The sequence below is a fragment of the Podarcis bocagei genome (assembly GCF_964188305.1).
Source record: "Podarcis bocagei genome assembly, chromosome: 3".
NCBI classification, from domain to species: domain Eukaryota; kingdom Metazoa; phylum Chordata; class Lepidosauria; order Squamata; family Lacertidae; genus Podarcis; species Podarcis bocagei.
The window spans coordinates 85,842,666-85,865,211 of NC_138127.1; the positions used below are offsets into that span (position 1 = coordinate 85,842,666).

General features: G+C 46.9%; 1 protein-coding gene across 9 annotated transcripts in view; it reads right to left on the reverse strand.

Moving 5' to 3' along the window:
- The window catches only part of TRERF1 (transcriptional regulating factor 1), a 79,343-nt gene extending 61,594 nt beyond the window's left edge, over nucleotides 1-17,749 (reverse strand). For 4 of the 9 annotated variants that reach the window (XM_081185965.1, XM_081185961.1, XM_081185959.1 and 1 more), the window contains exon 1: nucleotides 16,762-17,749. The gene's annotated coding sequence lies outside the window, so the exon portion shown is untranslated. The remainder of the gene's footprint in view (nucleotides 1-16,761) is intronic. The other 5 variants (XM_081185963.1, XM_081185964.1, XM_081185958.1 and 2 more) reach the window with 3 other exon arrangements.
- Nucleotides 17,750-22,546: the final 4,797 nt, after the last annotated feature.

Below are 22,546 nucleotides of genomic sequence, written 5' to 3' on the forward strand. Positions count from 1 at the left end.
CTTGGATGTTATGTCTGCTCTGTTTCCACAGCAGACACGTACCCCTTTCAAGGTTAAAAGCTCCAATTCCACAGAAATTTATTCCTCTGCTTTACGCAGTGGGTAAGATATCATCTCACTGGCACTGGTTATTCAACACTAAGAATAATATAGGCTTTAAGACCAACACAAGAAATATCAGAGATTGGGTAATGTTTAAAGCTTTGGCCCTAACCACACTTATGTACCTAGGAACAAGCCCCTTGGGATTCAGTAAGTGCTGACTTCTCAGTAAACATGCTTAGGACTTGACTGCACATCATTTCTGTAGTATTTTAGTCTATAATCGAGTCCAGCAGTAGTAAGTTTTAATAAAAACTGATTAAATAGTTTAAGCTGCATAGCTAACACTTTGGGTTGTTTTCAGCTTGTGTGCATGCACTTTGCCTCTGCATTATTTTAACGATGCCAACCGCCAAAACTGCACAAGTCCCAACTTGATTTTCTGCAAGCACATTTCAAGCCCTGAACCATATTTGACTTCAAATTGCTACATTAAAGGTAGAAAAAGAAATAACATTGTTTGGATTTGGCTTTTCAATTAGCTCTCATTGCATTGTTTATGTTTTGAACCAACGTGTGAATTTGAAAGGAGCCTAAAATTTAACCTAACAGACAAATCCATAAAAAAGAAATAAATACAATTTTATTACTTTGCTATAACTGGAAATCTTAGATCCCATTCTGGAGGGATTTTGCATATCCAGTTAAGTTTGAAGCAAAACCAAGCCAATCCTTTTTTAAAACCCTCATCACTCAAAAACAACTTTTTTGAGGTAACGCTGCTTTTGTACTTTTCTCGTATACATTTGGTATTCAGCCAAAACATGGGATGTCAACACTTCAGAGGTGACAAAATAGAACAGTGCTTTCTTTTCTATGTCATTAGCAGCTGACTATGTACCACAATATTTATTTTGCTTCCCTATCTTTTCTGCAGTTTGAAGTAAACTTTTAGACCCAGCTCCAGAAGGGAGAGCTGGGTGGTATGAACTTGGGACTCCAACTCCCATCAGCCCCAGTTAAAATTACCAAAAAATCATATTAAAAGAAACTGCTTGCAGAAATGTGTACATCAGTCAAAACTACATACAGAAATGCATATAATAATTTGCATGTGTATTTTTTTAAAAGAAAATGCACAAACTGCATTTTGTGCTGGGGGGGTTAATATTGGCAGAATGACAGATCCTTCCATCCCTACTCAGTATAAAGGCAGCTTAAGTTCATCACATTTCATTTTTACCTGCAACACTCAAACTATGCCTCACATCTCTTAAGACAGCATTTCACACCTACTCTAGTGAGTTGTCCTACTTTAGTTCTGTGTTGCCAAGTACAGATGCCCTTACTTTACCGAAATAAAACCCTGGTGCAAGTAAAAGCCTATGAGTTCATTTCTCCTTTCCCGATAACAACCTTTGGAATTTCTTCCCTTCCAAGCTATAATACTGATTATTTTTTATGAGTTGATTTGAATCTAAATAGCAAATCATTAATCAGCTTGGGGAGTCTTAGTCAACAGTAGCTTACGATGCCACAACTGCACAGGGTAACTTCCTAACTTTCATTTTAGTTATTAGCCATTGGACTTACAAACTGAACACTTTGGCTAAACAACCAACCACCAAATTTATTTTATATGCCCACTCACTCGTTCCAAAAAGGGTGTTCAATCTTGCCAGTAATTACTGCAAGGGAAATGTACACTCTATATAGAAAAACATCAGATCAATCAGAAGTAAACCAAAGTGGAATATATGCAGTAAAAGTCAGAGAGTCTAATTGTGTAACTGGCTTTCCTTTTACAGTCAACAGTCAATACACATGTGGAGACTGGCGAAATCCCAGCCACTGTTCAACTAGAATGGAGCACTCTGCTGTTGTCCACACACATTTTAAATTTTTGTGTTCCACCACAAAACTCTGCCTCTCATCATACGTAACTTTCAATAAACAGAAACTTCCCTTCGTTAAAACACCGCATAATGAAAATTCCCAACAGCACCAGGGTGAAAAACAAGATTGTAGCAGCAGAACTGCACATCATCTGCAGCATAATCTTAAACATTCGAACAGACACTTCAAATGCTCACCAGAACACTGAAGTCTTCACCTCGCTCCTGATATCCAATCAAGAGTAGGGCCTGACAAACTTCCCTCAGGAGGTAGTTTCACAACTTCTCTCAAGATTTGCATTCACTTATGCCAAGCAGCCTGACAACAAACAGCCCTAGTAATACAAGTTAGTGATGCCTTCAATTCTTAAGTAGAGGCTGCACCTGCAACTTTAAAACCTTTTTGTGTGAATGTCAGCGTAGTGTTTCAAGGTCCCACATCAGACAAAGCAATAAGGAAGCCGGCAGGAATTTTGAAAATAACTACCCTAAGGGGACCATCAATCGCATTTGTTATCTCAGTTTGGAGCCTTCTGACAACCTCCTGTGTATCGCTGTGTTTAATACCCTTTGCCTCACAATTCACCACCAACAATGTGTGTTGGAATTTTCTCCCCAGTGATTTTTCCCCATAGAAAATCTTCTGTTTCCTAAGTTCATGACTAACCATGAACGGGTGCCAACTTCAAATACAACACGAAGCAAGCTTAGCAGTTTCAAAGTTTTTAGCTTTGATTACTAATTGCAAGTAAAATCAGAGCTGTCAACTTTTCCCTTTTCTTCCGAGGAATCCTATTCGGAATAAGGGAATTTCCCTTTAAAAAAGGGAAACGTTGACAGCTATGAGTAAAATAGAAATGCTAACTTTTTTGTTACTTGTTGAAGACAAACCAAACCGTCAGTGAACACTCAACATAAACATAAAACATAGCTATAACCATCTGTATTACAGAGCAAGTACATCATAAAGATGCTAAATTAAATCCCTCTCTAAGACACCACAACATTTTCTGATGCAAAATGATTTTTTCCCAAGGCAGCTTACCCTAACACACAGAGGGAAATTTTCCAATTCAAAATTTTCCAGAAAAACCCGCAATACTTCAACTCGCCAAGAGTTGCTGCCAAGCTCTTGGAGTTTTCATATCAGTACAAGCTAATTTTGTTCATTTAATTTATAAATTACTTCCTAGAAAACATCCCAAAGTGCTTCAAAAATGTGTGTGTTTATAAAATACACTATTTCTAATCCAATGTAGATGAAAAAGGACAAAAACCTTCACTTAAGAGGTTTGCTGGAAAAGGACAATCTTCAATATGCACCAAAAGCAACAGAGATGGCACCTGTCTGATACATAATTGGAGGGAATTCCAAGACGTAGATGCCACAACACTAAAGGTCCAATTTCTGCATCAAATGGAATGGACCTCCTGATGAAATAATAATAATAATAATAAATTTTATTTATATCCCGCCCTCCCCAGCCGAAGCCGGGCTCAGGGCGGCTAACAACAATAAAACAGTACAAAAGTACAACATAAACAACATTCTAAAATCATTCATTATAAAAATTAATTAATTCAAGCCACTGGCAACCATTGGGCCAGAGCTCTGCGAAGATTGCCGAGGGAGGGAGTCAGGCTGTGCCCTGGCCAAAGGCCTGGTGGAACAGCTCTGTCTTGCAGGCCCTGCGGAAAGATGTCAAGTCCCGCAAGGCCCTGGTCTCTTGTGACAGAGCGTTCCACCAGATCGGAGCCACAGCCGAAAAAGCCCTGGCTCTAGTTGAGGCCAGCCTAACCTCTCTGAGGCCTGGGACCTTCAAGATGTTTTTATTTGAAGACCGTAGGTTTCTCTGTGGGGCATACCAGGAGAGGCGGTCCCGTAGGTACGAGGGTCCTAGGCCATATAGGGCTTTAAAGGTTAAAACCAGCACCTTAAACCTGATCCTGTACTCCACCGGGAGCCAGTGCAGCTGGTATAGCACCGGGTGAATGTGATCTCGCAGCGAAGACCTCGTAAGGAGTCTCGCTGCAGCATTCTGCACCCGCTGGAGTTTCTGGGTCAGTCTCAAGGGCAGCCCCACGTAGAGCAAGTTACAATAATCCAGTCTGGAGGTGACCGTCGCGTGGATCACAGTGGCTAGGTCAGGGCGAGAGAGGTAAGGAGCCAACTGCTTAGCTTGGCGGAGATGGAAAAATGCCGCCTTTGTTATAGCTGCAATCTGCGCCTCCATGGAAAGGGAGGTGTCGAAGATTACACCCAAACTCTTAACGGACGGTGCTGGCACTAATTGCGCCCCCGCAAGAGATGGGAGTTGCCCCCCCAATCCCATATCGCCCCGTCCCAGCCACAGGACCTCTGTCTTCGAAGGATTTAGCTTCAACCGGCTCCCACGTAACCATCCAGCCACAGCTTCCAAACATCTGGTCAGTGTGTCTGGGGCCGAGTCAGGATGGCCATCCATCAACAGATAGAGTTGGGTGTCATCGGCATACTGATGACAACCCAGCCCAAAACTCTGAACAAGCTGGGCGAGGGGGCGCATAAAGATGTTGAAAAGCATCGGGGAGAGTATCGCACCCTGAGGTACTCCACACACCAAGGAGTGGCGCGATGACAATTCCCCCCCAAGCGCCACCCTCTGTCCCCGACCAGAGAGAAACGAGCGCAGCCATTGAAGGACTGTGCCCTGGATCCCCACGTCGGCAAGGCGGTGGTCCAGAAGTTCGTGATCGACCATGTCGAAAGCTGCTGATAGATCTAGAAGAATCAGCAGCCCTGACCCGCCTCGATCCAGCTGTCTACGAAGGTCATCTGTTAGGGCGACCAGAGCCGTCTCGGTCCCATGACCAGCGCGGAAGCCGGACTGGAATGGATCCAGAGCCGATGTTTCATCCAGAAACCCACCAAGCTGTTCAGCAACCGCTCTCTCAATCACCTTACCCAGGAACGGAAGATTCGAAACCGGGCGGTAATTGGATAGATCTAAAGGATCTAATGATGTTTTCTTTAAGAGCGGGCGCACCACTGCCTCCTTCAGTTCCCCTGGGAATGTCCCCGTGCCAAGGGACAAATTGATGATATCCCCCAGGAGGGCCCGCACCTCGTCTGGACACGCTCTAATCAGCCAAGACGGGCACGGGTCGAGAGGACAGGTGGTGGGCTTTCCAGCTCGGAGGAGTCTGTCCACATCGGCTGGGGATATCTGGTCGAAGTGGTCCAATACTGGACCCGAGGACAGTCGAGGGGCCTCCAGTTCCTTTATTGTATCCAAATTGGCAGGGAGGTCATGGCGGAGCGACAAGACCTTCTCCGCAAAAAAGCTCGCAAATGCCTCACAGCCGCGTGTCAATTTGTTATTTAAATTTGGCTGTCCCTCAAGGGACGTTAAAGACCTGATTATACTAAATAATTGCGCTGGGCGAGAGCTAGCGGATGCAATGGAGGCCGAGAAGTATGACTTCTTAGCAGCCTTCACCGCCATCTCGTAGGTTTTCATAAAAGCCCTATAAGATGTTCTTGAGGCTCCGTCACGGGCACCCCGCCATACTCGCTCTAGCCGTCTGAGGTCCCGCTTCATTTTCCGGAGCTCCTCAGTAAACCAGGGAGCCCGGTTTCTGCGGGGTCGCAGAGGGCGCTTAGGTGCAATCTCATCGATGGCTGCCAGGAGCTGGGCATTCCAGCCCTCAACAAGCTCAGTCAATGAGTCGCCAGGGGGAGCAAGGTCCCGCAAGGCTTGGCGGAATCTCTCAGGGTCCATCAGCCTCTGCGGGCGAGCCCAAATTGGCTCGCCACCTAAGCAGGGTGGGGGTGGAAAGTCAATCCTGGCTTTCAGAGCGTAGTGATCAGACCATGGCACCTTAATCAAAGGAGACATGATCACATCTATACCGACGCCAAAGATCAAATCCAGCGTGTGGCCTGCTTGATGTGTGGGGCCCGAAACAAACTGGGAGAGCCCTAGTGTCGCCATGGAAGACACCAGGTCCAGAGCCTGTGAGGAGGGAGTGGCATCAGCATGGATGTTGAAGTCCCCCAATACCAATAGGTTAGGGAACTCCAAGGCCCAGCCGGCCACCGCCTCCAATAGGCCTGACAGTGTGGCTGCTGGTGCGCTAGGTGGCCGGTACACCAGCCAGACAGCCAAGCTCTCCTCGGAGCCCCACACTAGGCCAACACATTCGATGCCGGGGATCGATGGTGATGGTAGAGCCCTGAAAGGACAATCTTCCCGGATTAATAATGCCACCCCTCCCCCCCCGGCCCACAGTCCGCGACTGGTGGAGGACAGAGAAACCCGGGGGCGCCATCTCTCGTAAGGTAACTGTTGCCCCTTTGCGCACCCAGGTCTCCATCACACAAGCCAGGTCGACCCCCTGCGAGATAAAGAAATCTCGCAGGGTGGCGGTTTTATTGCCTATAGACCTGGCATTGCACAGCACCAGTGACGGAGGTGAGTAATCCTTGCTCACCCTACCCTCGTCCCTCGGGATGGGGCGCAGATTGGAAAGGGTACGAGCGTATCCGTATCTCGATCCCCTTCGCCTGTAACATCTGCCCCCACCGCCATACCTCCCTCGCCCCTCCACGGTAGCAATCCCAGGCCTCATAGTGGCCTCCATTGATGGCAATTAATATTATTCTTTCGCAGCCTAGAACAATAAAACCTTAAAACAATAAAAACAAAAAACAAAAACAACCCAGAAAACAATAAAACAATACAAACAAAAACTGCAAAAATTACAAATTCATCAAAATCTAACAAATTCCCCAGCCCACCCAAACATCCATCCCACCCCCATATATAGAATCGAAAGGGAAAGGGAAATATTAAAAAACAAAAACAAAACAAAACATGTTAAAAAGAGCTCTGCACTCCTCCGGGTCCTCCTGGGCAGTAGCAGCATCAATGGCAACAACCATCCTTGTGAGGCCCCACCCTGGGCCAGATAGTAAGTGGCAGGAGCAGTCCTTGTGAGGCCTGTCAGGCCCTCCCTAGGCCAGGTGGTAAGTGGCAAGAAGGAGCAGGGCCCTCAGGCACTCACGCAGGAGAGTCTTCCTGGGCAGCAGAGCAGTCCTTGTGAGGCCCCAGGCCCCGCCCCAAGCCAGATGGTAAGTGGCAAGAGCAGGGCCCTCAGGCACTCACCACAGGGGAGTCTTCCTGGGCAGCAGAGCAGTCCTTGTGAGGCCCCAGGCCCCGCCCCAAGCCAGATGGTAAGTGGCAAGAGCAGGGCCCTCAGGCACTCACCACAGGGGAGTCTTCCTGGGCAGCAGAGCAGTCCTTGTGAGGCCCCAGGCCCCGCCCCAAGCCAGATGGTAAGTGGCAAGAGCAGGGCCCTCAGGAACTCACCACAGGGGAGTCTTCCTGGGCAGCAGAGCAGTCCTTGTGAGGCCCCAGGCCCCGCCCCAAGCCAGATGGTAAGTGGCAAGAGCAGGGCCCTCAGGCACTCACCACAGGGGAGTCTTCCTGGGCAGCAGAGCAGTCCTTGTGAGGCCCCAGGCCCCGCCCCAAGCCAGATGGTAAGTGGCAAGAGCAGGGCCCTCAGGCACTCACCACAGGGGAGTCTTCCTGGGCAGCAGAGCAGTCCTTGTGAGGCCCCAGGCCCCGCCCCAAGCCAGATGGTAAGTGGCAAGAGCAGGGCCCTCAGGCACTCACCACAGGGGAGTCTTCCTGGGCAGCAGAGCAGTCCTTGTGAGGCCCCAGGCCCCGCCCCAAGCCAGATGGTAAGTGGCAAGAGCAGGGCCCTCAGGCACTCACCACAGGGGAGTCTTCCTGGGCAGCAGAGCAGTCCTTGTGAGGCCCCAGGCCCCGCCCCAAGCCAGATGGTAAGTGGCAAGAGCAGGGCCCTCAGGCACTCACCACAGGGGAGTCTTCCTGGGCAGCAGAGCAGTCCTTGTGAGGCCCCAGGCCCCGCCCCAAGCCAGATGGTAAGTGGCAAGAGCAGGGCCCTCAGGCACTCACCACAGGGGAGTCTTCCTGGGCAGCAGAGCAGTCCTTGTGAGGCCCCAGGCCCCGCCACAGGCCAGATGGTAAGTGGCAAGAGAAATGGTATCTGCAGGAGTCCCTCTATCTGCAGAGCATAATGATTGACTGGGTATATAAGGGGTGAGATGATTGTTTAGGTATCCTGTTCCCAAGCTGCACTGGGTGTTGTACGCCAAAATCAGCACCTTCAACTAAGTCCAATAGAGGACTGCCAGTACAAGACTCTCAGCACTATGTAACATGGAGGTGATATTTGGCCCTTGCACTGAGCAGCTGAGCCACTGAATTTTGCACTCGGTGCATCTTCCAGACCAACCTCAGGGGTATCCCCACACAAAGCGCCTTTCAGTAGACCAAGATGGAAGTTACCAGGGCATGGAACAACAATGCACACATTCAGCTATGAGTCAATGTCATAAACCAAGTAACATATGCGCACCTTTCCAACGTGGCCACACGCAGCGTAGAAACAGGGGTGGAAAATGCAAACAGCAGGTAAGAACATATGAACTGCCCATGGTACCTTTGACCAGTCATAGGCAAACTTGGCCCTCCAGATGTTTTAGGACTACAACTCCCATCATCCCTAGCTAACAGGACCAGTTGTCAGGGATGATGGGAATTGTAGTCTCAAAACATCTGGAGGGCCGAGTTTGCCTATGCCTGCCTTAGACTAAGGGTCCATGCAGAGAAGGGTTGGCAAACCAAATGTGGCCCTCTGGACTTCTCTATTTGGCCCTTGGCACTTTCTCCAAGCCACACCTCCTCTCCCCAGGCCACACCCCTCTCTGGCCTTGATTGTTTTTCCCTCCCTGGATTGTGTCCTTCAACTCTTGGTGTTTGCCTCTTGCTTGCCTGAATGGAGATAGGAGTGCCCACTACATGAAAGCAAAATCCATGCTCTGATGGTGTTTCCTGCTTGGCAGGGGGTTGGACTCGATGGCCCTTGTGGTCTCTTCCAACTCTATGATTCTATGATTCTATGAAATTTAGAGTCACTGCTCTGCCTGCTTTTGCCTCTGGCTCCACCTACAATTGGCATGTTGCCCTGAGAAGGTTGCTCAGAATAGAATGTCAAAAAAAAGGTTCCCCTATCCTGACGCAGAGCACTGATCCAGCATGAACAATCCATATCTTCGTGCCTGCCCACATTCTTCTACATTCCACATTGCAGACTTCCTCAAATGCACACGTAGTTGCATTCTCAAGTGCTTAGCATACTACAACGAAGCAGCAAACTATGTTTAACTTGTGACGATACATGACATGCCCCTAGCTTGCATGTTCCTTGACTTCCAGTTTTGTGGCAAATTATAGGTTGCCATTACATCTGAACTAAGCAAAAACTATGGGGTGTTTTTTTAAAAAAAAATCATCATCACCATCAAATTTAGATTCCACCTTTCCTCCACAAAGTTCAAGGTGAAGTACATGGTTCTTCCTCTCCCCATCCAAGCTGGTGGCCAGGCCATCACTATATCTTACAAGCAGACAAAAATACTGAAATTTTTACAAGACATAAAGTCATAAAATTGTAGAGTTTGAAGGCACCGTGAGGATCATCTAGTATTACAGCTGTCAATGCAGCTGTCAAATATGGGGATCGATCTTGCCCATGCCAATGCGAACTCCACAAATATAGTTCTTTAAAGACACTCTCTTGAGAATTATATATAGATAAAATCACTTTTGTTAAGGCTGAAATCCTAACCCCACTTCTTGAATTCAATAGCGCTTGTTTCTGAGTATACATTTTTGGATTCCGCTACAAACTTTTCCCTCATCTAATTAGCTGCCTTTACTATTGAATTTTCTTAGTATAATGAGGTCTCTTGGGCAAATGTATGTTAAATGTCATAGCATGGTGTATAGTTCTTATATATTTTTAAAGCACATAACACTACAGTGGTACCTCGGGTTACAAACACTTTGGGTTACAGACTCCACTAACCTGGAAGTAGTACCCCGGGTTAAGAACTTTACCTCAGGATGAGAACAGAAATCATGCTAGTCTGGCGGGGTACCTCAGGTTAAGAATGGTTTTAGGTTAAGAACAGGCCTCCGGATCAAATTAAGTATGCAACCAGAGGTACCACTGTATGGCACAATGAAGGAATACTGTAGACCTAGCCTGAGCAGCAACCCCCAATACAGCATCATGCAAGACTTTGTAGGCCAGGGATGGGGAATCTGTAAGCCTCTTGATGTTGCTGGACTACAACGCCCATCATCCTTGACCACTGCCCGTGCTGACTAGGGCTGATGAGAGCTGGGAGTCTAACAAAATCAAAAGGGCCACTGGTTCTCTAATGCAGCCTGCTTCATGCAGGAAATCCAAAGCAACAGCCGGAGGAGCAAGGACAATTGCAGACCTCAGAATACACCAAGGTGGCTGGGGAAGGCACATTGCAGAGAACGACTCATGCCACTACCCAGAGAAGGAAGAGACCTTAACAGATTGGAGACCTAGACCCAAACTAACAAAATGAATTTCAATAGGGACAAATGAAACGTTTTGCACTTGGGAAGGGAGAACCAGATGCACAAACCTAAGATGGGGGCACCTGGCTTACTGGAAACACATGTGAAAAGGACACTGGGGTCTTAGTGGACTCCAAGCTTAACCTGAGTAAAGAGTGTGATGTAGCAACCAAAAAAGCTAATGCTATTCTGGGCTGCATCAACAGAAGTATGTCCATGATCTTTGACAGGCTTCCTCAACCTCGGCCCTCCAGATGTTTTGGGCCTACAACTCCCATGATCCCTAGCTAGCAGGACCAGTGGTCAGGGATGGTGGGAATTGTAGTCTCAAAACATCTGGAGGGCCGAGGTTGAGGAATCCTGATCTTTGAGAATTCTTGGGAGACAGGTGAGGTCCCCGCAGACTAGAAGTGGGCTAAAAAATCCCTGCACTGCAGGGGGTTGGACTGGATGACCCTTGTGGTCCCTTTCCATCACTACAATTCCATAATTCTACCCAGTTGGGAACATAGGAAATTGCCATACTGAGTCAGTCCACTGGTCCATCTAGCTCCATACTGTCTTATTTGACTGGCAATGGCTCTCCAGGGTTTCAACCCTACCTGGAGATACACAGGATTTAAGATGGCATATTTTGCACGCAAGGCAGATGCTCTGCTACTGAGCTGCAGGCTTCCAATCCTCTTAGGACATGTATTTCCTACCCCTGACCATCTTTGCTGCCCTCAGTGAACTCATTCCAATTGGTCAACACCAGTGGTTCCTAAAGTGAATGATACCACCCCTAGTAGGTGGGATTACCTAGAGGTGTAAATGACTCTCAGACTTTTGAAAGCTGGTATCATTGGACCAAGCTCATCACTTTTGCTGAATTGATTGTGCTAAATAGTTTTGATTGGATTTTGAATAAATGTGCAATTAATTGAATTTTATTTTGTTATTATCTTCCTTAGTGGGTCCTGCAAACCTGAATAATGCCTTTTTACAGGGTAAGGTGGGGGGCACTGGAGATGCGTTTACGGAACCAATGGGGTGGTGGCCCCCCAAAATTTGGGAATCACTGGTCTACACCTGGATGTGGTGCCAGAACGGAACACAGGACTCACAATGTCTTCTAATCTTTTCAGCTACAGAACAAGTGAATGTGGATGCCACCCACAACCTGCCTTATTTCAAAGCGAATTAAAATTGCAGAGATGTGCTGAAAAACTACAGTGAACGATTCATTTTGTCAGACACACGTGGATCTCACAAAATCAAGCGCATCGTTCAGTTTTGCTTTAAATGCAAAATTGAGGGTTTACAAGCAAATGCCTTTGAAATGCACAGTGTCGTTGCTATTATTTTATGTATAAGCTTTTCTTATCATAAACCAGAGACGTATGCTGGGGGAAGACAAAACAACATACAGATAATTCTTCATGAAAACACCACAAACACGGAAAATTAAAAAAAGCATTAACTTTTGCACAGGAAAAGCTTTCTCCAAAAAGGCGAAAATCTAGTTCTGCATATATAGGACCTGCACGTGCCATAAGAAGGCTAGGGAATGAAGCAGCCACATCTTTTGCTTGCAGTGTGGTTGTGTGCAATGCACAGCAAACACAGTGCCAATGAGACCCCATCCACCATCTTTATCTGCCCAGAGGCATATCTGAGCTATGCTGAGCACACTAAGCATTTTAAGCACTAAGCATTTTAAGTACCCTGCAGTGCCCCTAACGTCTGATGCTAATACAACACAATGCCTGGGTGTATTACTGAAAACGTTTCCCCCCCGAAAATTCAAAAATTAAATGAATTTCAAACCAACCAAGTGGCTGGTAATCCATTCCCACAAGAGGAAGTGTGTCAAACTTTCAGGTCCTTCAAAGTCTTGGAAGCTTGAGAGACGCTACTTGGTGGTACCTCCTACATATCCCACCATGTTTTTCTTAAATCTTTACAGAACTTATAAAGAAGTACACAGCTTGAGGTGGTTTCCAATATGGATACCACCTACAGTCAAATAAACAGTTTGTTTAATCAGCTAAACAACATTTAATAAACTTAAAAGGTATCGCAGATAAATCACGCAAAACATATTCTTTTAGCAAGCATTGATCATTGTTGCTAGAAGTACTTACGCAAAGGAGAAAATGCCACTTTTAATCTATTAAAAACTCAACTGATTTATCGACTTCCTTTGATCAGATAAGCGCCCTAGATTCCAGTGGTTCAATTCCAAAGAAACAGGTGCAGAAACAGATATTTCTAGAAGCAATGCTCTGTCTCCTAAACTCAAGCCAAGCCTGTGAGACACTGCACATGCTCAGGGACACTCTTAGTAAGAAAGCTTTTAAGGGTTCACAGTGCTTCAAGTGCACATTCTCAATAACTATCTCAATATTATGATTTTTTATGAACAGCACTTATGAAGTCTTATTATCACTGTATTGCAAACGTGGACAGAAAAACAGCAACTTACCCAATGGGGTGGCTGAGAGATAGGAGCTTAGCTTAGGCCATACAACAAGTTTGTGGGTAAGCTACCATTTGAGCCAAAAACTTCCTGCTCATAACTCACTCTTTGCTATCAGGGGTACAGCAGCTCTCATCATTGTTATTTAATTTATTTTTACATTTACAACTCCCCATTTCCTCTAAAGACCTCGAGGTGGCATACATGATTCTCCTCATTTTATGTTTGCCTTTCATGGTGGACAGGGGATTTGAACCTTCATCTCCCAAGTCCTAGTCCAACGCTCTAACCACTACACCACACCACCACACTTATTACTTCTCACACTCATACATACACACTCTTTCCAAAGAGGAGTAGTACTCGGGTCAAAGCATGGTGAAGCCTGGCAATTTTCTTACATCCACCCATGCACACAAAAGCAGACCCCCAAAAAGGTGTAGTTGGGCTCATGCCTCACCTCAACTGTTAACATCAACACCTTACATTTAAAACAACCTTATATCCTCTTTGACACTAAAGGAAAGTGACTGTATATCCTTAACAAACTATAGTTCCCAGGATACTTTCTCGGGACTCTGATTTATATAGCAACCCTGAACATGTTCAGAACATATACCTTCGCCGACTTCCAAATTGCTTCCCAGCAGGATTCAAAATGCTGATTTTGACATAGAAAACCTTAAGATGGCTTGGGACATGAAGAACGCCCCCCATGCACCTGTACCCATGCCCCAAGGTCCTCTACAAAGACCTTTCTCCAAGCGCCCTCTCAAAGATGGGCTCCAAAGCGGCTGGACCACTGTGTCTGGCGGCGATAGAGAAACATGGAGACCAGAGTAGAGACACATTGCATCTGAACAACTGCTTACCATACAATATGTGAATAAACCTTGCAATACCTCTGCAACAAAACAGTCAGAGCCTGTACTTTTTGCATTTATTATTATTAATTAGTTAAATCTGTATACCACTCTATACCCACAATTCTAAGGGCAGTTACAACATAAAATCACAATATAGAATCACAAAATACATAATAAAAATAAAAGCAACCCAATAAACAACCTACAGTGGTACCTCAGGTTAAGTACTTAATTCGTTCCGGAGGTCCGTACTTAACCTGAAACTGTTCTTAACCTGAAGCACCACTTTAGCTAATGGGGCCTCCTGCTGCTGCTGCACCACCAGAGCATGATTTCTGTCCTCATCCTGAAGCAAAGTTCTTAACCCGAGGTAATATTTCTGGGTTAGCGGAGTCTGTAACCTGAAGCGTCTGTAACCTGAAGTGTATGTAACCCGAGGTATCACTGTACTTCCCCCTACCTTTTAAAAGGGCATTGGATGTCAATCAGCCAAAGGCCTTCTTAATGAGAAATGTTTACACCTGGCACCTAAAGGTCTGTAACGAAAGCGCCAGCAGAACCTCCCTGGGAAGAAAACTCCTTAAACGGAGAGCCACTGCAGAAAAGGCCTGTTCTCGTGTTGCCTCCCTCCAGACCTCTCCTGGAGGAGGCACACGACGAAGGGCCTCAGAAGATGATCTCAGGATCTGGGCAGGTTCATTTGGAAAGCATTTCGTTTCCCTCTAAAACTCAATGCTTCAAATGTCACTCCCTAAAAAGAAAAATGCCCCACCCCAATCACTGGTGCACATGTCTGGTAACCTACGCTGACGATTCATGCAGCTGATGGAAGCAGACTAGTTCCACCAAGACTCAGGCCAGGATGGGGAACCTACCAGGGCCACATTCACTTCCAGGCTTCCTTTCAGTAGCCCAGAAGCAAAAATGGAAGGGGCAACAAACACAAGTTCTACCTTCTTTGTACAGTAGGCTAGCTTCTCTACACCCAAATCTAGCTTCCATTCAGGCCAATATGAGGCAGGAGTTGAAGGACACCATTTTCTAGCCACACAAAAATACCTTGGTTTCCGACCTCTGGCTCAGGCCATAACAACCCTTAAGGAATTCCTAACCTTTAAGGTTAGTCTTGAAGGTGCCACAAGAGTGGGTTGGTCTTGGGTCTTCTAAAAATGGAGATCTAGCTCCACGCTCCAATCCTAAACACACTAAACAGTTAAGTCCTATTGATCACAGTGGGACTAACTTCTGAGCAGGGATGCAGGTTTGCTGTTGACCACAGTGCTCCACCAGCTTTTTAGTAAACACTGCAGATTATATCACATTGAAAACTACTAGACAGCTGGCAAGAGATTCCAAACCAATTAGGCACATGGTTTTCCCCACATTAATATACTTTAATCTCATAGCCAAGAACCACATTCACACTATGCATCTGGAAACCTACAAACTGACTCTGGAGTATTTTAAACCAGGGCGGACATATGATTAAAGATGCCTTAGACGATTAATTAATTTAAAAAAACTGCTTATGAATTAAAACAAAAGAAAAACAGGCATATTTTGCTTTTAAGTTTAATGCTCATAGGCACAATTCAGGGATGAATATGCAAGAAAAGGACAAGTGGCTTTTCTAACATGGAGCCCAGTTGCCTACAATTTCATATATATTTGTTTTAAAAATAATTAAACATTCTGTTTAAAATAAACTGCTACCAGGTTAACCCAGACAACTCTTGTGGGTGGTCAAAGGGTATTTTTTAAAACTGACTAATCAAAGAAAAGTTGCAGATCTCATTTTAACCTCTTGGGTGAAGCATGTGAATCCTGCATTAACCCAAATTACACAAGCAGATATGGATTCTGTTCATGCAACGCTCTCGGAGTCAAGGCTCTGGAAACAAGGAAAATATAGATGGTCTCAGTACCGGCCTTGCATATTCCCCTTCTCCGGTTGCTATATTTTTATATGAAACACAACCGCAACACACAACCGTATTCATTTATGGGCTTTTTCAGGCACTGACTCATCTCTGGTTTTTTTTTAAAAAATGCATCCATCTTACTTTAAGTGCCTCTTTCCTTTTGATGAATGCTAAGCGAGCGATACGGGGAAAGAAAGCATGGGTGTGCGGGCTTAGGGAGTGGCCAAGATGCAAATCTCTCGCTTTCTGATTTCCCACCGACTGGGAGCAGGTAGGTAAGGAAGCGTGTGCGATCCGCCGTTGCCAGATCCTCGCATATGGTTCTCTTGCCACACCGCGGGCAGCTCCCTGTACACGCACTCGATTTAAAAGATCACGCTGCCCTCTTCCCGCCCCACCCCCCGCAATGCGAGGACTCGCCTCGATCCGATTTAAAATAACGCGGCCTTACACCTTACTTAAGGAAGCACGCAGCCAGGGGGACATTTATTTATAATAAAATAATAATCATAATAATAGCCAGGCTTAATGATCTCCTTTTTCTCTCTCTCCTTCTGCTGGGATATCTTGCAGGAAGGAGCAGGAGACAGGGAGGGCCTCGCCCACTCAGTCCTACATACCGAAAGTGAGTGAACTTACAAACTTTTAAAAAAAGAAGAAAAAGTTGAGTTTGCAAGCTCCGTGCAAGAATGGAAGTTGTTAAGCGTTTTGCCTACCTGGTGCCAAGTCTGCAACAAGTGCATGCAGGGTCCGTGTGGGCGCAGTTTTTAATACATATAATGGATCTATATTGTGCAGCGACGGGGCAATTGCAATTTTAATTTATTACTGAGCTGCTATTTACTCGGGTCCTACTTTGCTTACAGTACAAGCTCTTGCTGTAAACAAATATCGCTCCGCCAGGAAATATATACTTGCATATCTACACGCAACCCCGCCGCCTCCGCCCCCTCTTCTCCCCCCCACCCACCCACCCCCTGTGCAATGCACCCTCCTCCCCTCCGCGACTGTACAGGGGGGAGACGGGGAGAGAGAGGTGGAAATAACTAATCTTCGCTCTTTCCCAAGCCCACGCCAGGAGGAGAAGCTCAAGGGAGCTGGACTTACCTTGTGCATGAAATTCCTTGCATGCCACTTTAGGGTGGGGGCTCTGCCCCCCTCTCTCTTAATCTCTGGTGCAAAATCCCCGTGTCAGCAAAACGCTGTCAAATTATTTTCGTGCAAAAGAAGGGGGGGGGGAGAGAAAGCAGAAGCAAAAAGGGGAGGAGGCTAGGAGAGAAAATCGAATCACTCCGCCGAGATGGGTCTGGTCCTGAGTTTGCAAACCAGGAAGTAAGGTGTCAGTGGCGGCAGTTAGTAGCAGAGCGCGGAACCCTTCGCCGGGGTCTCCTGTCTTAAGGAGTGACCTGCGGGCTGGGAGCAAACTCCGGCAATTTAGCGGCGTGTCTTCCTGGGGTTTTCAGTAGGGAGGGTGTTTTCTCTCTCTCTCTCTCTCTTTTGCACTGCCCCACTCGTTTCCCTTTTCTAAGGGCTGCAGTTCCCATGCAGCAGGTACGGAGGACAAACCCACCTCCCCATGCGCTGCTGCCTGTCCGAGCTGTCGGCGGCGCCCCGGGCCAGCTTCCCGGGTGGCGAGCAGCAATTGCACTCGGGGGCCAGGAGATCCCCGGTGACGCTCCAGGCTCGGGGTGTGCAAACATACACACACACCCTGCGTGCATGGCGAGCCGTTTCCTCGTTCCCTGCTTCGTAACTCGGATCTTTCTTGAATCCGAGCAGAGTTGGGCGAAGGGCGGGTTCCATTTCTGCAAAGGAGCCGCGGAGGAGGAGGGTGCGTTTAAAACACATCCTGGAGGAGGCACGCGGCCCGATCCGACGCGTGTTTGCTCGGAAATGAAGCCTGCAGTATTTATCGGGGCTTATAAGACTGTGCCCCCCCCCCGCAAAACAAACACACCCGAAGCCCTATATATGGATGTCTTGAGACTGTAATCCTGGCAGCAAGCCCCATTCACACGGGGACTCGCGAGGAAACGTCCACAGGATCGCGCTGCAAGAAAGCGCCCTGGGGAGTTTGGCTTTGTGCCCGCCCCCTCCCTTGTCGGGGAGACGCAGGAAGACAGTGCCGCTTCGCAGCAGGGTGTGGGCTCCTCGTACTGTACGCTTCCCCGCCACCCTCCCACCCCTAACGCCATGACTGCAAAACGTGGGGAGGTGGGTGGGGGGACTCCTCCTGGGAGCGCCCCCCACTGGCTTGTGATTGGCGCAGCGCTCCGACGTGAGCCCGCGGGCGGTGCTCTCTCCCCGCCTCCCTTCCCCAGCACTTCTCAGAAAAGAAACTTGCAGTACAGTATTCGTCGCAGTCAGATGGCTCTCCATTTTCATATATATATTTTTTGGCAAGCAGTCGCGGGTTAAAAAGAGCGCTTGTGTGCGCAAGACGTTTATTACTGCCTAAGGTTGCCAGCGTCTTCTTTCCCCCCTGTTTAAGGCTCCTGTGCCTTTTGCAGTAGAGTGGCAAGCAGCGTGTGTTTTTTTTAAGTGGGGGAGGGGGAGCTTTGCCTATACGTATTGACATCAGCATGCTGGGGAAGGCTTAGTTCTTGGTTGTCAAGCCTGCCGTTAACGGCACAGGAGCCAAGCTGCGAGGGGAAGTTGGCAACCTTGCGGTGTGTTTGCATGACTTAGCCGCCGTCGGATGTGCTTCTGGCTAGTAACTTAGATCTGAGTTCCATGCATGCGTGTTCATTACTTCATGATCTTCCTGTTCGAATGAACCTTTGCAGGTATAAGCTCAGCTCAGATAGCATCAAATGCAATACGTTACAGGGGACTTGATTTGCTACATCCAGCACATTCATAAAACGTCCACTATTAAACTGTAAACGTGGCACTGGCAGTATATTTGTGATGAAAGATCCCAGAGTTTGAATCCTTTCCTTGCTAGCATGCCTGAAGGTGTCAGATCCGGAATGAGTTGTGTGACCAGTTTTGATGCAAGGAAGGAGGAGTTGGGTGGAGTGAGCTAAGCAAATGCAATGTCACTGTTTGGTGGCAGGAGTGGGATCCATCAATAAACATTGCAGGGTGAGGGGTCCTCTCTCCCTAAACAGGCGCACTCATAGCTGTCAACTGTACCTTATTTGGCGGGAAACTTCCTTATCCCAGCGCCATGTCTCACTGCTGTCCCTTATTGATGATGTCCCTTAAATTTCCCAGGTTTCAAAGGAAGCAGCTCTTCCTCCCTCCCTCCCTGCCTGCCGGCCAGGGAGGAGGGAGGCTCCAACTGTGTTGCTTGGCTGCGTTGCTCACCCAATAAGGAGTCTAAGAACGACTGGGGGGTGGAGCTTGCATGCCTTGTGCGGATCAAATTGGCCGCATTGCCTGGGGACTCGCCTTTGCTCAGCACTTCCCAGCAGAGAGGTGATGGTGGCTTCCTTGCTGCATCCCCTTTGCCGGGTTGCGCTGTGGGAACCACCGCGTGAGGCTTCGTTTGGCTGCTGGCTGGGCTTTCTGCCTTTGGCTGAGAAGCTGAACATACCAGTGCCCGGAAAATTCCTTATTTTGGCTGCTGATCCCTTATTTTCGAGGCTGCTGGTCCCTTATTTTCAAATCTGTAAGTTGACAGCTATGGGTGCACTCATGTTCACCCAGCCATTTCCTCCAAGCGGAGTAAGGCCATTCCCACCCACCCCCAACTGATGCTCAGCTTTCCAGGGCTACTTAGCTTGGACAATCTGGTGGAGGGATTGTCTCATTAGGCTTCCTTTCTTTTTCATTGTACATACTTCTGAAAACTTCTGATGCTTTCCTCTTGTGGGCTCATTTTGGCTCCCCTTCAGTCAGCAACCCAGTGAAAGGGAGGGTTGTTTTGTATCCCAAACCTTGCTCTGGATAATCATCTCAAGAATCACTGTTATTATTGATCTAAAACATTTTTAACTTCACTCTTGAGCCAAAAAAGCTCCTGGAGTGTTTACACAAAAGAAAAGAGATATGGAATCAAGTCTTACTGTGTTAATTAGGGCTTTCTTGCAGGTAAGTAGGTAGAAGATTGCAACCTTGGTCTCACAGCAGCCCTGTGAAATAGGTCAGTCTGACATGCTCAAAACCACAACATGATCTCATTTGAAGGCTATTTCACTCATACAAAAACTAAGCAGGGTTTTGTCAGCAAGCAGACTCTGGTAGGAGTACCTGTGTGATCTACACCTTTGCCGCATTCACACTACAGGGGGCCCAAGTCGGAATTCGAACCCGGCTTCCTTGTATCCAGAGTCAACATGGAAGCTAATACAGTGGTACCTTGGGTTACAGATGCTTCAGGTTACAGATGCTTTCGGTTACAGACTCCACTAACCCAGAAATAGTACCTCGGGTTAAGAACTTTGCTTCAGGATGAGAACATAAATCGTGCTCCGTGGTGTGGCAGCAGTGGGAGGCCCCATTAGCTAAAGTGGTGCTTCAGGTTAAGAACAGTTTCAGGATAAGAACTGACCTCCAGAACAAATTAAGTTCTTAACCCGAGGTATCACTGTATAGCCCTATTCTGATGTTATCCATCCAGCCTGGTCCCACCCCAGCATCCCTGCTTGCTCAGTCCCAGACCTTCCCAGGGGGCTTCTATCTATGTTTGTTTGAACACAAGTAGAAGCTTCCATGCAATTGGGAGACCCGCTTCAGAAGGCTCCCTGCTTAACACTGCAACAGAGAGGGCAGGGCCAGCATGCAGCTGCTGAGGCATGGGGCTTGAAACATGTGAGGGGAAATCTTGTTTAGGCGTACCTGACACTGAGGCTTGTGACCTTCATTCCCTACTATCAGGTTCCCAGAAGCAGCTGGCTGGTTACTATTGGAAACAGGAAAGTGGATTAAGTAGATCTCGAACTGAAAAGCTAGTATCTCTTGATCAAGTTCTCAGTTTTGTTGAATTAATGAACCTAAGTAGTTTGGGTTGGATGTTTAATGAATGTGCAATTAATTGTTAATGTTTTTAATTTTATTGTGCATTATCTTCTTTAGTGGGCTGTGCAAACCGCTATTCTGGGGCTGGGAAAACCCAGCCAGATGGGCAGGGTATAAATAATAAATTACAGTCGTACCTTGGAAGTCGAATACCTTGCGAGCTGAATGTTTTGGCTCCCAAACGCCGCAAGCCTGGAAGTGAGTGTTCTGGTTTGCGAACGTTCTTTGGAACCCAAACATCTGACACGGCTTCCATGGCTTTCATTTCGCTGCAGGAGCTTCCTGCAGCCAATCGGAAGCCGCATGTTTGCAAACGTTTTGAAAGTCAACCAGACTTCCAGAACGGATTATGTTTGACTTCCGAGGTATAACTATTATTATTATTATTATTATTATTATTATTATTATTATTATTATGAACAATGCTTTTTATAGAGTAAGGGGCATGGAACCAAGGGGGTGGTGACATGAAAAACACTGGGAACTACTGGAGTAGACACTCAATATAGGATTTCAATGAAGCTTCAGTTAAACTTCTCTCAGTTCTGTTGCTGTTGTTAATCAAATATGTATACAGTGGTACCTCGGGTTACATAAGCTTCAAGTTACATACGCTTCAGGTTACAGACTCCGCTAACCCAGAAATAGTACCTCAGGTTAAGAACTTTGCTTCAGGATGAGAACAGAAATCGTACTCTGGCGGCGCAGCAGCAGCAGGAGGCCCCATTAGCTAAAGAGGTGCTTCAGGTTAAGAACAGTTTCAGGTTAAGTACAGACCTCTGGAACGAATTAAGTACTTAACCCGAGGTACCACTGTACCACCCTTTATCTGAAGATCCCAGAGTGGTGCATGACAGGAATAATACAAAATGAGAACATAAAATATGTAATAATACAGAAACAAACCAATACCCCCCCCCCCACAAACACATTTGGAACATTCATCGGTCGAATGCCTGGTTGAAGAGAAAAATCACCTGGCGCCAGGCAAGCTTCCCTGAGGAGAGTATTCCGCAAGCAGAAAGCCACCTCAGAAAAGACCTATTCTTGTGTTGCCACTCTCTGCACCTCTTGTGGAAGAAGCACACAGAGAAGGGCCTCAGGTGATGATTGAAGGATCTGGGTTGGTCCATATGGAAAGTAGCGTTCTTTGAGGTATTGCAGTCCTGAGCTGTTTAAGGCTTTATAGGTCAAAAGCAGCACTTTTTTTGGGGGGGGGAAGGGGACAGGACTTTGAATTGGGCCCGGAAACTAATCAGCAGCCAGTGCAGTCAGGCCAGATTTGGTGTTATATGCTCAACTGGTCTTAACCCCAGTGAGCAACCAGGCTGCCGAATTTTACACCAGCTGAAGTTTCCGAACTGTCTTCAGAGGTGGCTTTATGTTTGATGTGTTGCAGTAATCCAACCTAGAGATTGCTGCCCTATAATGAGAGATGTTCCAATGAATCATGTAGAGGAGCAAAGTTTGTTTAATCCTGACTAAATTCATTTGGGGGCATCGCCATCTAAAGAATAAGGTTGGGGAACAACATCATCTTCATTAGTAATTAGAAGTATTCCTAACCTGCTCTTTATTGAATATTTTCAACCCCAGAGCAGGGAAGAGTAAAGCAAAGTAATAAAGATAATGTCGAGGGCCACATTCCTTTCTAGGCAACCACCTGAGGGCCACCTGGCAAGGGTGGGGAGAGCATTAAATGCGAATTTTTACCTTTTTGTGCAGTGGGTTTGTTTCTTCACTCTTTTCCATCCATCCAGGCTGGTTGGTTGTTGGCTTCCATCTGTCTCGGGAGACAACAGAGGAGTGCGCTCAGACAAGCAGGAAGTATTATCAGAGTTCAAGGACGCATTACTACTTGGAAAGATACCAAGTGGGGGCTAGAAAGGGGTGTAGCGAGGGAGGAAGCAGATAGAGAGGCCTCGAG